The sequence below is a fragment of the Equus przewalskii genome, chromosome 14 (assembly GCF_037783145.1).
Source record: "Equus przewalskii isolate Varuska chromosome 14, EquPr2, whole genome shotgun sequence".
Lineage (NCBI taxonomy): Eukaryota > Metazoa > Chordata > Mammalia > Perissodactyla > Equidae > Equus > Equus przewalskii.
In genome coordinates, this window is record NC_091844.1 from 56535865 (window position 1) to 56547964 (window position 12100).

A 12100-nucleotide genomic window follows, 5' to 3' on the forward strand; every position below is an offset into this window, starting at 1 on the left:
ATTTTTCTTTACTGGTCTTCTTTGCTTATACATTACATTTATTTTACCAGATTCTGCTTATCTCAAGATGGAAACTTTGAGTGTGTTTGAAGCCCTGAAAAGCAAGACTATGGTGTCCGATGTAGAGGTCACTTTGAGTCACGGCATTGGAGTAGGGTGGAATGCTTCTCGTAGAGATATAACAGCAAGCATCAATGACTTGAAATATTTTCTTGAGTTCCGCTCAGTGCACCTGACTCCTATTCCCCAGGTGGCCCAAATTCAGTGGCTGAAGTGAGAGGAAGGCTGACCTGCGCTTCCTCAAGTCGGGTAACCGCTCTGGACTGTATGAACAATCCAGCCATGACAACCATCCAACTGTGGGGACGAGTGACATGGAGTTGGCAAAGGCTCCTTTTGAACCCTTTGAAGTAAACATGCAGATATGAGGTATTTGAAACTGACAGAAGTGCTATATTTTGCTCCAAGAATTTAAAGTTCTTCCTGAAGCCAGTGATGTGACACATTTCTTGTAGCAATCTGCTTATGATTCAAACTCAGAGGTGTGAATTTCTTTCTGATTCCTAATACATAATGTGCAGATGGGGAAGTATGAAGAGACGCTTAAAGAGTTTTTTCTTCCCTCCATAAAGTTATATTTGTTTACTATAGATGCTTATATCATGTATTTAGTAAGATACAATTTTACTGGAGGAGGATAAAAAAAATCCTTGTATAATATTCAACTTTATAATTTCAGATGTAATGTAATTGAGCACAGCTGAGCAATTAACTGATCACATTGATCTAAAACTGTAGCTCAAGTCAAAATAAAAATGCTGGTCACAGGCATTAATCCTTAGGCTTATGTTTTGGAAGAGGAAATGCTTCCAAGATGTCACATGCTTCTCTTTCTTCTTAAAGTGTTAAATGGCTTGGGCTTCACAACTCACTTCATTTCCTTTAGTCTCCCTTCCCTCCGACCTTCCCTCATTGTCTACATTTTGTCTCAGCTGACTAACTTCTAGGCCAGTAATGAGCCAGGGCTGGCAACACTTAACTCCGTGCAAAGGTTCAAGGATTGACAATGTGATTGAGACCTGTCACTCTTGCAAATATATCTTAAAAATGTATCGTATATGTTGTATAAGTGGTATTTGATGGTTTTCACGGAATCTGAGTAACAATAGCATTTGGCTGTTTGTGTATGCATAATTTAGCTGGGAAAATGGTAAACCTCCCTAGGAGTGTGACATTTTTGTGAAGCAGCATGGAATCAGCTGCACATTTATCATGTCAGACAAGTCACCATTTACCTTTTATCTTCTTTACTTTGCTCTTTTTAATTCAGGGTAATTCCTTTAAGTAGCCTTGCAAAAAGGGAAATAAGCTTTACTGTCATTTGATTTAGTGTTTTATCTGACAGTTCCCAACAGACAGAAACTCCAATGTATTTGACTCTTAGAAGATAAGCAGTAAAATTCCTTATGGCTAAGAACAGAACATTTTACCACGAGTTTCCCTATTTTCAATAAATAAAAGATTTGATACCAAGTTTAACTTCAATAATAAGAATATAAACGAAGATCCGTTTTTTTTCAACTTTCTGGAAGGCTAATTTTCATTGCTACATTAAATGGAAATTTCTGGCGTCACAGAAATGAATAAGCATAATGGGCATCATCCCATATGTTGTTGAGGGCCATAGAATAAAGAAGGCATTTTAGGGAAATTTCTACTCCTGTTGTTTTCAGTGCGGGTTCTGGTGGTAGAGGTTAGGAGGTGGAATCCATTGCCATGTGTGTGCTGCATTTTGGTACAGGGTAGGAAGTTTTTAAAATACTTTGGACCTCAATAGAAAATAGAAGTTTTTGAAATGCTATAGTCATTAATCAATATAATCATAAAAAATACAAGCTTTAGTCTTTATATTAAAACTACCTACTATCAGGATTAAAAGCAATTGTCACAATAAAGTTTTCATGAAAAAAAGTGTAGAAAACTTGTATAGATGGTAATTAGCATTGATTAATCTCTGATACAGATCAGAACCGGCGAACCCTGTGCCACCGAAGCGGAACGTGTGAACTTAACTGCTGTGCCACCAGGCTGGCCCCTTAAAATGTAGGATTTCTTTAAAAATAAATTTGTTATTTGCTATTTGTTAGTGGGATTCTGGAATCTACCAGTGTCAACGAGGGGGGAAAAGCACTAGTATGGAAGCAAAGAAGGTTACTGGTGTTAGAGAAGTTGTATTGTTGAGAGATCTAGGCAAGTTTTGATACCAGATAATTATTAAAATTTCAACGAAAGATTCATTTGTATGACAATTTAAAAATTTATAACTTGTTCTTATTGTTGGCAACTTGAATATGATGTAAATTTTTTTCCTTTACTTGCCTTAGCATTAATTTTGCCCTAAACTAATCAAAATGTCTAGAATATTTATTTAAGAATATAACCCCTTACGTTAGTCTTTATTTTTCTTAAGATCTTCAGAAATTTGAATTTTTGGTCCTAAATCTTCCAAGATAAGTCTAAAGCCTACACATCCTACAATCCTGTTAGTGGAATGCAATGTAAGAGAAAAAGATGGGCATCCTTGTACTTGGTGTAGAAATGTACTTGTTGCCATCTCATCATTAAACAGTGTTGGTAGGTGCTGGTTCCAATTTTAGATGTTTGTTCAAACTCTTGCCATTTTCTGCCAAGAAATGCTATCACTAATTATGTTATTTTGGTACACTTGCTGAGGTATAATTGTTTCTTTTATTTAAATACAGAATATATGCATATTCGAAAATGCGTTCTTTTTAAAGCTGTTGTTTGCAGATGGTTATTTTGAAATTTAAGTATACCTAGCATAAAGAGTTGGGCTTCCTTACACATCTCTATCTTTTACTTGCCACTGGAAGTGGTGGACAGCCTTTTGGTGCCTCTCTGTGGGGTTTTCCTGTATGTAAAATGAAGAGAACAGCTGCCACCCACTCATTCCACACTGAAGTGTGTCTTAAGGATCACGCATGTAAAAACCTTGCAATTGCAGAAAAGTGCTACCTCAGCCAAAGTTATTATGGGAATGAAAGTTAATGTTCATGTCTATCTCCATAATAGCCACCTGCTCTGTTTGCATATGTATTAAATTCTCTATCACTTTATATTACCTCCTACCCTTGCTAGAGAAACCACATATGTTTCCTGTAAAAATCTCAAAGTAAAAGTAATATTTCGTGAGTAGATTATTTTACAACAGAAACTAGGCAGGCATGTGACAGTCAAACCAGACCTTTAAATAGACTGTTTATAAAAAATATTAATGACAGGTTTCTAACTATGTCATACTAACAACTACAATATCATTGAAAAATAAGACTTCCAAATTTTGTATGTGCATGTTTTTTTCCCCACCGGGGACACTGGTGTCATGTCTTTTTTTGTAGGGCATAATTTGATTTTACTTTCAATAGTAGCAATTTTGAGTCAGATGGAAATCACAATATCATGGGAAATGGTTTGCAAATGTATATTCTCTAATGATCCTTCTTGATGTGTAACACAAGGAATTGCCCTGATTAATGGACATATTTTGCTTACTGGCTTAAAATCCTTGGCCAGGGGCTGGCTGGTAGCATAGTGGTTAAGTTCAGCACACTCTGCTTGGGTGGCCCAGGTTCACAGGTTCAGATCTTGGATGCAGACCTACACCACTCATCAGCCATGCTGTGGCACCGACCCACATACAAAATAGAGGAAGACTGGTACAGATATTAGCTCAGGGCTAATCTTCCTTAAGCAAAGAATAGAGGAAGATTAGCATCAGATGTTAGCTCAGGGCAAATCTTCCTCAGGGGAAAAAAAATCCTTGGCTAATTCTGCTTAAGTCTAATGGGATAGAGACCCAAGGAGGAACCTATACATAATAAAGGTGTACTCTAAGGGAAGTCATACTTTCCTTGTTCTATGAATTTTCTGAAGGGAGAGGGTCCAACTTTGAAGATATATTAACAAATGACATGAAACAAGACATTGAGTTAACAAATATGACTATCAAATAGATTGGATTCATTTTTGCCTCACAGCACCACCCATTTTATTTTATAAAGGTCATTATGTAAACTAATATATTTTCACTATAGAAAAATTGGGAAAAAACACACAAAAAAGAATGATAAAAATTAAGATTTCCATAATCCCACTCAGAGAAAATCACTGCTAACATTTTGGTTATTGTATTTCTAGTGTTTGATATGTGGGTCTATATTATATGCATTCATAGCATTGAATTAATAGTACATATGACTATATTTTCAATTTTTTTAGCCTTGCCTTTTTATGACCTAAACATCCTTTTTAATGGACTCATAGCTCTGTATCATGTGGATGGCTCCCCAACTTTGAAGCATACCTATTATCTCAACTCCTTGAATGCCAGCTTCCAGGCTGAGCAAATATGGTTGAAAGCTTGGAGTGCTACCAAATTCTTTCAACCTGAACTATAATGAGTAAGGTCTTCTGCGGACATTGATATATTGCGCATTTTTGGAGGAGACGCTCAAAGGTCCCTGTTTCAATTACCTCACCCATAAAACAAGGAACACATTTCCCATTTGACCTTATAGAAATGTTTTCTGGGTAAAATGACATATAAGATGTTCTATAAAAAATGATAGGAAAAAATAAATGCAAAATGGCTTTGTTTTTGATGCTGAGTTGTGATGGATTTAGGTTGACATATGTCTTTTTCCCTGAGATCAACATCTCTAAGGTTCAGTGTACAAGCTGAGTAGATGCACTATTTTGTTGTAACTGCTTGATCTAGCCAGCACCATGGATAGATCCTTCAGGAGTATGTGGTGTTAAATCCAAAGATACATAGGAATTAAATCCAAAGTGTTTGTGAATTAGATTTCTCTTCAACTTTACGCTAAGGCCAGTTAGGGAAAATACCCAGACATATAAACATGAAAATCACGAACTTGTAAACATGAAAATTACAGACTGGGAACTGTATGATGTAAGGATCCTTCTCTCTAGTGCAAAATGAATGTCTTGTATAAATTAAGATGTTACTACGTTACTTTTAAATAATAATATAAAATAGACACAGACATTGTAACAGATGCTTTTAGTTTCCTGTCCATCAGCCATTTCTATTTTTTTTCTTGTCAATTGTTTGTAGCAACCACGTTTTCAGTCCCAAGTGATAAATCAAAATTTGCCTAAGTCAATAATGTTATCTTTGTTCCCTGGTGCCAGATACATACTTTCCTAGCTTCCTTTAGAGCTGAAGTTTGGAAAGAAGAAGAGTTATACCTTTGTTGACATTATTAGGCTTATATCCAGGCTTCTTCTTGTTTTAAAAATTAAATATCATTTTTGTTTAATCCTCTGTTCATCTGGTATTTTGCTTCTTATTGTTGAAGAGATTCTTAAATTATATGTAATATAAATATAATGGAGTACCTCTCTGCAAGATTTATTTCTTCTTTATTTTTAAATTCCAACACCTAAAATAATGTTTCCCATATGGTGGGTGTTAATAAATAGATGGTGAATAAAATGGATACAAAAACATATATTTATATATATTCAGGGCTTTGCAACATGTAGAGAAATTTACCTAAACCAAATTATAAAGAATATGAAGACAGGGATTTTATCTTATTCACCAGTCTTCTCTGAGTTCCTAGTGTAATATTTGGCTATGGCAGTTCCTCATTTAGTATATTTTAATTAGTGAATTGACTAAATAATGAGTAAAACATTAAATCACATGATTACCATAATAACCGTACAAAGCATATATGATGAGTATTCATACTCACTATTTACAGATGAAGAAACTGATGCTCAACATGTTCAAATTATTCACTCAAGGTCACATTGCTGGTAAATGTTAGAAAAGGAGCTGAAACCCAGATCTTCTCATTCCATGGCTAACACTCTGCACATCGCCATAGTACCATGTTGTTCATTTACAAGTATGATTAAATACATAAGAATTGGTTTATACTCTAGCAATTTTTTGCTTCAAGACTTTCCATATAAAAGGTATATTGGTTAGGATGTTTTAACTTCAGCAGCTTCAGGTCACACTTTCAGGCTTGGCAACTTCCAGGGAAAGAAATAGAACAATCTCTTTTCTTTGTTTTCTTTTTTGGAGTGAATTCTCAGAATTCCCAGTAAGCTTCCCCCTCATTGGGCAGGTTATCATCACATGTCTGTTTCTAAACTAATCTCTTACCATGGGAGTGAGATTGCTATTGTTTAGAGTGAAATGGTACTAGAGAATTGAGATTGCTATTTAGAGTGAAACGATGTTGGAGAATTGAGATTGCTATTGTTTAGAGCAAAATGCTGTTGGAGAATTGATCATAATGACTAGTACTTAGGGGCAATGCACTATTGTAATACCACTTGCTAATATCGTATTATGTAAGGTTGCTTGAGAAAAGGCAAATATGTATGTCTTTCTCTTTAAAAAAAAATCATTGTGATTCTTATATCCATACTGAGGAAAATTAAACAAACCTAACTATGCATGTAAAGTAGAATCTGACTCATTTTCTGATGTTCAGTTTCTGATAGACTTAATCACCTCTCCCTTTTCTCTTTCTGCCCCATCCCCTGAGCTGGGCAAGCTGATAAGAAAGCCTGCATGCTTTCTCCTTGGGTGCCAGTGGGAAATTCAAACCATGCAAACCCCTGCGCGCCAGCAGGAACCCTCATCTCGGCCCCACCCCCATACCATCATAAAAACCCAAAGCCAAACACCTTTTCCTGCTATCTCAAGCCGTTTGCAGCCCACCTGGGGAGATACACTCTGGTCTCCCCAGGAAACCTCATTATATAAGTAATAAAAGTTTTTATACCCTCTTGGTGTGTGTATGGCCTCACCAATGAGAATATCTGATCCAAATTTTGGATGGGGATCTACGCTGTCTTTATGGAGTGATCACAACAGGAAGAATGATAGCTATCAGAGATTTATGCAATATAAACATTTAAAGCTTCATTTCCCCTTTGCTGGCAAATAGATCAACCTTATTAACGAACTGTTAACCTGCTATTTATTATGTGTGATTTGAGCTATACTCTGAAGTCCAAATTACCTGCTTTTCCACCCCACAACATTCTCCTGCTACTGCTACTATTGGAATTGCTTCCGTAGTAATTCCTAAGTGTTGAGCTTTCGTGTCTGCTTCTAACGTTTTTGTAAACTACTCCAGGAGATTTTAAGACCCTAATGCTTCTTTCTAAGTGAGCCTCTCAAATGTTTTCAACTAGATAGAACAGGCCTAAGCACTGTCTCTCTCACTCTCCATATAGATATATATGTTTATATATACACAAACACAAATATATAATCCTGGAAATGATGTAAGAGACACATAAATAGAAGGAAATGCAACAGAAAAAGTAAATGAGATAGAAACTCTGTTGTAATATGAGAAATCCAGATTCTTTATGACACTCTGAACAAGCAAGGATCATAAGTGACCCTTAAACTTAAGACTCTTAAACAAGAACCCTAAGTTTCTTCAATATTAACCTTATAAAATATCACTTTAATTATTTTATTGCTACGTTCCAAAACCTCCCATTGTTCTGTTTTCTGCAGCAATAAATCTAACCTCTTCCAACAGGCATGTAAGTTCCCCTTTATCTGACCACTTTCTAAATTATGCATACTTAATTCTCAATATTTGTCAACTCTTTTACTCTAACTAAGTCTATTTCTTTCGCCTCTAAATTCTCTAGCAATTGACTCATTTTATTCTTCCTGCTGGGAAAGCCTCATCTTTTTACTTCAAACCACCTAAATCTCATGCATCTTTCAAGACTCAGGTAAGCCATCCTTTCAGTTTAAAATTGATTGACTCCCTATTTTGCATAAAATACTGTTCTCAGTGTCAGTAATATAAAATAGTGATACGCGCGTAATGTCTGCCCTCAATGAGCTTAGAGTTTAATGAGGAGAGAGCCAAGTTAACCAACAAATATATGAGCATTGAGTCTTTGAATCACAAAACTCATAAAGGGAACACATTGGAAGAGCACCTCAGCAAGTCATTAACTACTCCAGCCATCACTGCTCTTTTCAATCTTTTGACATCTACATAACCTTTTCTTGCACCACACAATTTAGCACTTAATTAATATTCTCTTGTGTTTTTCAATGTTGTTTCAGAAGTTGAAGGTGGAGAAACTGTTATTCAATAGATTCCTCCTAGGGAAAAAAACTGAATTTCTTTCATAGAAAGGTTTTGGTAAGCAATTTGGGTTAGGGGCTGAAATTTGATGGCATGCATGTCTAGCTGAATTGCTACGAATGAGAAAATAAGAATTCATATTGTTCCTGAAAAATAAAGAGGTGGGGGGAAGGAGAAAGAAAAGACAGAGACAACAGAGGAAGCAATTAGAGACAGTGGGAATTCATCCTGTTTGTGATATGAACCCTCACTATCACTCCTGAATCTTCAGCAATGTAGTCAAACTACCGAAATTCATGATGCAGTTGTAAGTAGGTGCTGTGTGCAATTGTGTGTGTGTGTTGAGAGAGAGAGAGAGGGAAAGAGATATTCTTTGTCTCTGACATGGGTCAAAACAGAGATAACACTGGTAAATGGAGTCCTCTGTCAACCATGCGTTAACTAGGCGATAAGCTTCCTTAAGTCAGGGACTGCGATTCATTTTTCTCTGCATAATGTGGAGCAAAGAAGCCATCTAATTTTTTTGAACAAGTCCTGTAATTTCTGAAAAATCAAAATTAATGGTTGGGGCTGTAGTGGATGTGGCAGAAGGTACCAGGGACAGAAGGGGACGACCTCCCTGGAAGTGAATGCACATCTATTAAGTAACCAGCCAGCTATGAATGTTGCTTCTCGCTGAGGATTTCCGTAGAATCAGCAGCACAGCTTTTCTGCCTTTCTGATGGTCTGAATGACGTTCGCCTCCAGACCTGCTGCATGTGATTAAACAACGTGAATAACAGCATGCCCCAGGAGAACAGTGTGCGGTCGTCTGTGCCACAGGGTTGGAGGGATTGGCTCTGTGCTGCCTGTCAAAATGCATAACCTTATGGGCCAGAAAGGCCACAGCCATTTCCTGTGTGGATACAGCAAAGTTACTGAATGAATTCTTGACCTGAAATTGTCCTTGGTCAATATACACCAGGGGGAAAACAAATCCTGTGCTATAATGGGACTGACTTCCAACGGTTTTGGGCTTGGAGGAGAAATGGTTGATCAACTGACAAAATTGTAATGCAAAAGAAGCCACTGTGCTACTCATCATATTAACACTCACTGATAATAGCTTTATAATTGTATTCCAAACGCTCTCCAAACTGCAATATTTTTTTTGCAGTTGGGGCTTTCCACGACACTTCTTGTTGAACCCCAAGGGAAGCCAACTCCCTTATGTTGCCCAATGTCTTTGTCAAACACATTTAATTCAAGCCTCAATTGTGGTGGAATTTCACCGGTCTGGTTTCAGACCCTCTCAGAACTATAGATTTCATGGTCATTTACAGATTTTGGAATTAGAGCCTCTGAAGCCTCCCACCTGATATCTGCATTTGTAATTCATCAGAAGTGATTTTTATGAGCAGTTAGTCTCTGGAGCCTTATTGGAAGCAGATAGGATGGTCCCTACCACCCCAAGTTATTGAATTCAAAAGTCGAGGACAGGGCCTGAAAATCTCCACTTGTAACAGAGATTTCTGGCGACTCTATAAACCATCCTTGACATTAACCAAGTGAAAGACATAAAACATACCAAATCATCCCTATCTGTTTTACGCAGCAACTACTAAATGGCTTAACATTTTCATTGATGTTATTAGTTGTTTTGACACTCATTGGACAGAACCTCAGAGTCTCAGTTTCACACAGAGACAGTGAAAACCAAACAGAAAATAAGAGGGAAATTAAACTTATTGTAAAACTGACTGTTCTATAATGTCATCAGGGGAACTAGAAGAATATTTGCAAGCAATAAGAAACATAAAATGAGAGGAATTAAGAAATTAACCAGGATATTATTTTCTATACTTTAATAAGAAAAATTCAGTTATAGCACTCTAAATAAAATGGTCATTAAGGACTTCCTTCTTCCAGAAAATAACAAATCTTTCTCAGAAGACAAATCTTTCTAGCTCCCAGCTCACTGAAGATTTGGAGAATAGCCAAGAAACTATCTCTGAAGCTATGAAATGTACACAGCACCCTCTATAGGATCTCATGTTTTGGGGCATGACTATTGAAGAGCTCTTATTCTAAGGAAGGTTCAAGAATACCACTGACAGACTAGAAAAGTCTGTCAAATATCATTAGAAAAGATGATGAATATGAATTAGGCATTTAAGAGAAAGAGATAAAAAGTTTTTCAAAATTCTTAGGGCCGGCCTGGTGGCACAGTGGTTAAGTTCACGTGTTCCACTTGGGCGGTCTGGGGTTTGCCACTTCGGATCCCAGGTGCAGACATGGCACTGCTTGGCACGCCATGCTGTGGTAGGTGTCCCACGTATAACGTAGAGGAAGATGGGCATGGATGTTAGCTCAGGGCCAGTCTTCCTCAGCAAAAAGAGGAGGACTGGCGGCAGATGTTAGCTCGGGGCTAATCTTCCTCAAAAAAAATGTGAGAAAATTCTTTACAGAGTCTGGAATTCTATAATTGAAAAAGATTCAGTAGTTTCCATGAGAGAAAGACGTCTACTGTGAGAAAGTAGAAATAGACATATATATTTATTTAAATCTACTTCCTGGTAGTGAGACTTGAGCATGGGTTTGGGGGGAGCTGACTTTTATGTCTGTGCTGTTACTGTATGGTGAACAACCGTCTCGGTTTGCCTGGGACTGAGGGGTTTTCTGGGACAGCGAGCAATCGGCACTACAACAGGTCAAGCCCCAGGCAAACTGGGCAGTTGCTCACCTAGTTAGTTGCCTCCATGACCTCCACCCACTCCCGGATGGAGAGTGACTCACCTAGCCCCGGCTCCCTCACCACAGGGATTGGTTCAGGCAGGAACTTACCCTAAGTAGGTTTGACATCTGTGAAGCCAAGGACTTGTGCTTGAGAGCTTGAGGAAGAGAAGCCCTCCCTTTCAGGGTGGTCTTGTGTTCATATAAATATGAACCAGAGCTGCTACGGCTATTTTTACTACAATGAAGCAAGCAAAGCTCAAGAGGAAATTGACACATGGAAGAGGGTAGAGTTCTAAAAATAAGGGAGAGGAACTGGATTCTTGATGACAGTGGGCCCTCTCTAGCAAACATTGTCTAAAACCTACCACACCCAGGACTATTTATATAGTAGATTCTTGATCGTCACGGGCTGGGAGAGGGGTAATGGGTAGTGACTGATAATGGGTACAGACTTTTGGTTTGGTTTTTTGAGGTGATAAAAATGTTCTGGAATTGGATGAGGTGATGGGTGTACAACCTTGTGAATATACTAGAAACTACTGAAATGTACACTTTAAAAGAGTGATTTTTATGGTATATGAATTGTGTCTCAATTTAAAAAAACCATTTGTGGTTATTTAGCATGTTTTCACTTAGCATGTTTCATTAGGTGGATGCATCACCCACTTGGAATACTACTAACCCATGAAACCCCATGAATCAAAGGACAGAATTAGGAACAGAGAGGGAAATAAAAGTTTGTGTAGAAAGATGTCAATTTCTTTCATGAAGTATACAGGTATACAAAATTTGATAATAAAACAATGACTACCTAGATACCACCTACCACCAAGTTTCAGAAATAAAACTTACTTCCATGTAGCTATACGTTTTTACCTTCCTATTTTCTCCTTAGTAATAACCATTGTCCTGTATTTGGTGCTGTTCAAACATATTTGTCCGAAAATAACATGGAATATTGTTTAGTTCCAGCCATTAGTTTTGATGGATTCTACGTCAACATAAACCCCTCCCACCCTTTTGTCTTTCTCCTTGATCCCATCCCCCTTACATTCCTCCTTCTTTTCTTCACCTTACTTTAAGCTCAGGTGGGTTTTCTAACCTAGGGTAGGAGTATGATAAGGGCAATTTCTGGGAGACAGAGAGAGCTCATTCTCTTGCCTCTTCCTGTCTACTCCATGCAGGGAGATCTC

The 12100-nt window shown here is 37.5% G+C and overlaps 1 long non-coding RNA gene across 1 annotated transcript in view; it reads left to right on the forward strand.

Annotated features, from left to right (window-relative positions):
• Positions 1 to 12100, forward strand: part of LOC139075787 (uncharacterized) — a 122537-nt gene that overhangs the window by 71145 nt on the left and 39292 nt on the right. The window contains exons 2-3 of the long non-coding RNA XR_011526577.1: positions 251 to 429; positions 7741 to 7827. This is a non-coding gene — a long non-coding RNA (uncharacterized lncRNA). The remainder of the gene's footprint in view (positions 1 to 250; positions 430 to 7740; positions 7828 to 12100) is intronic.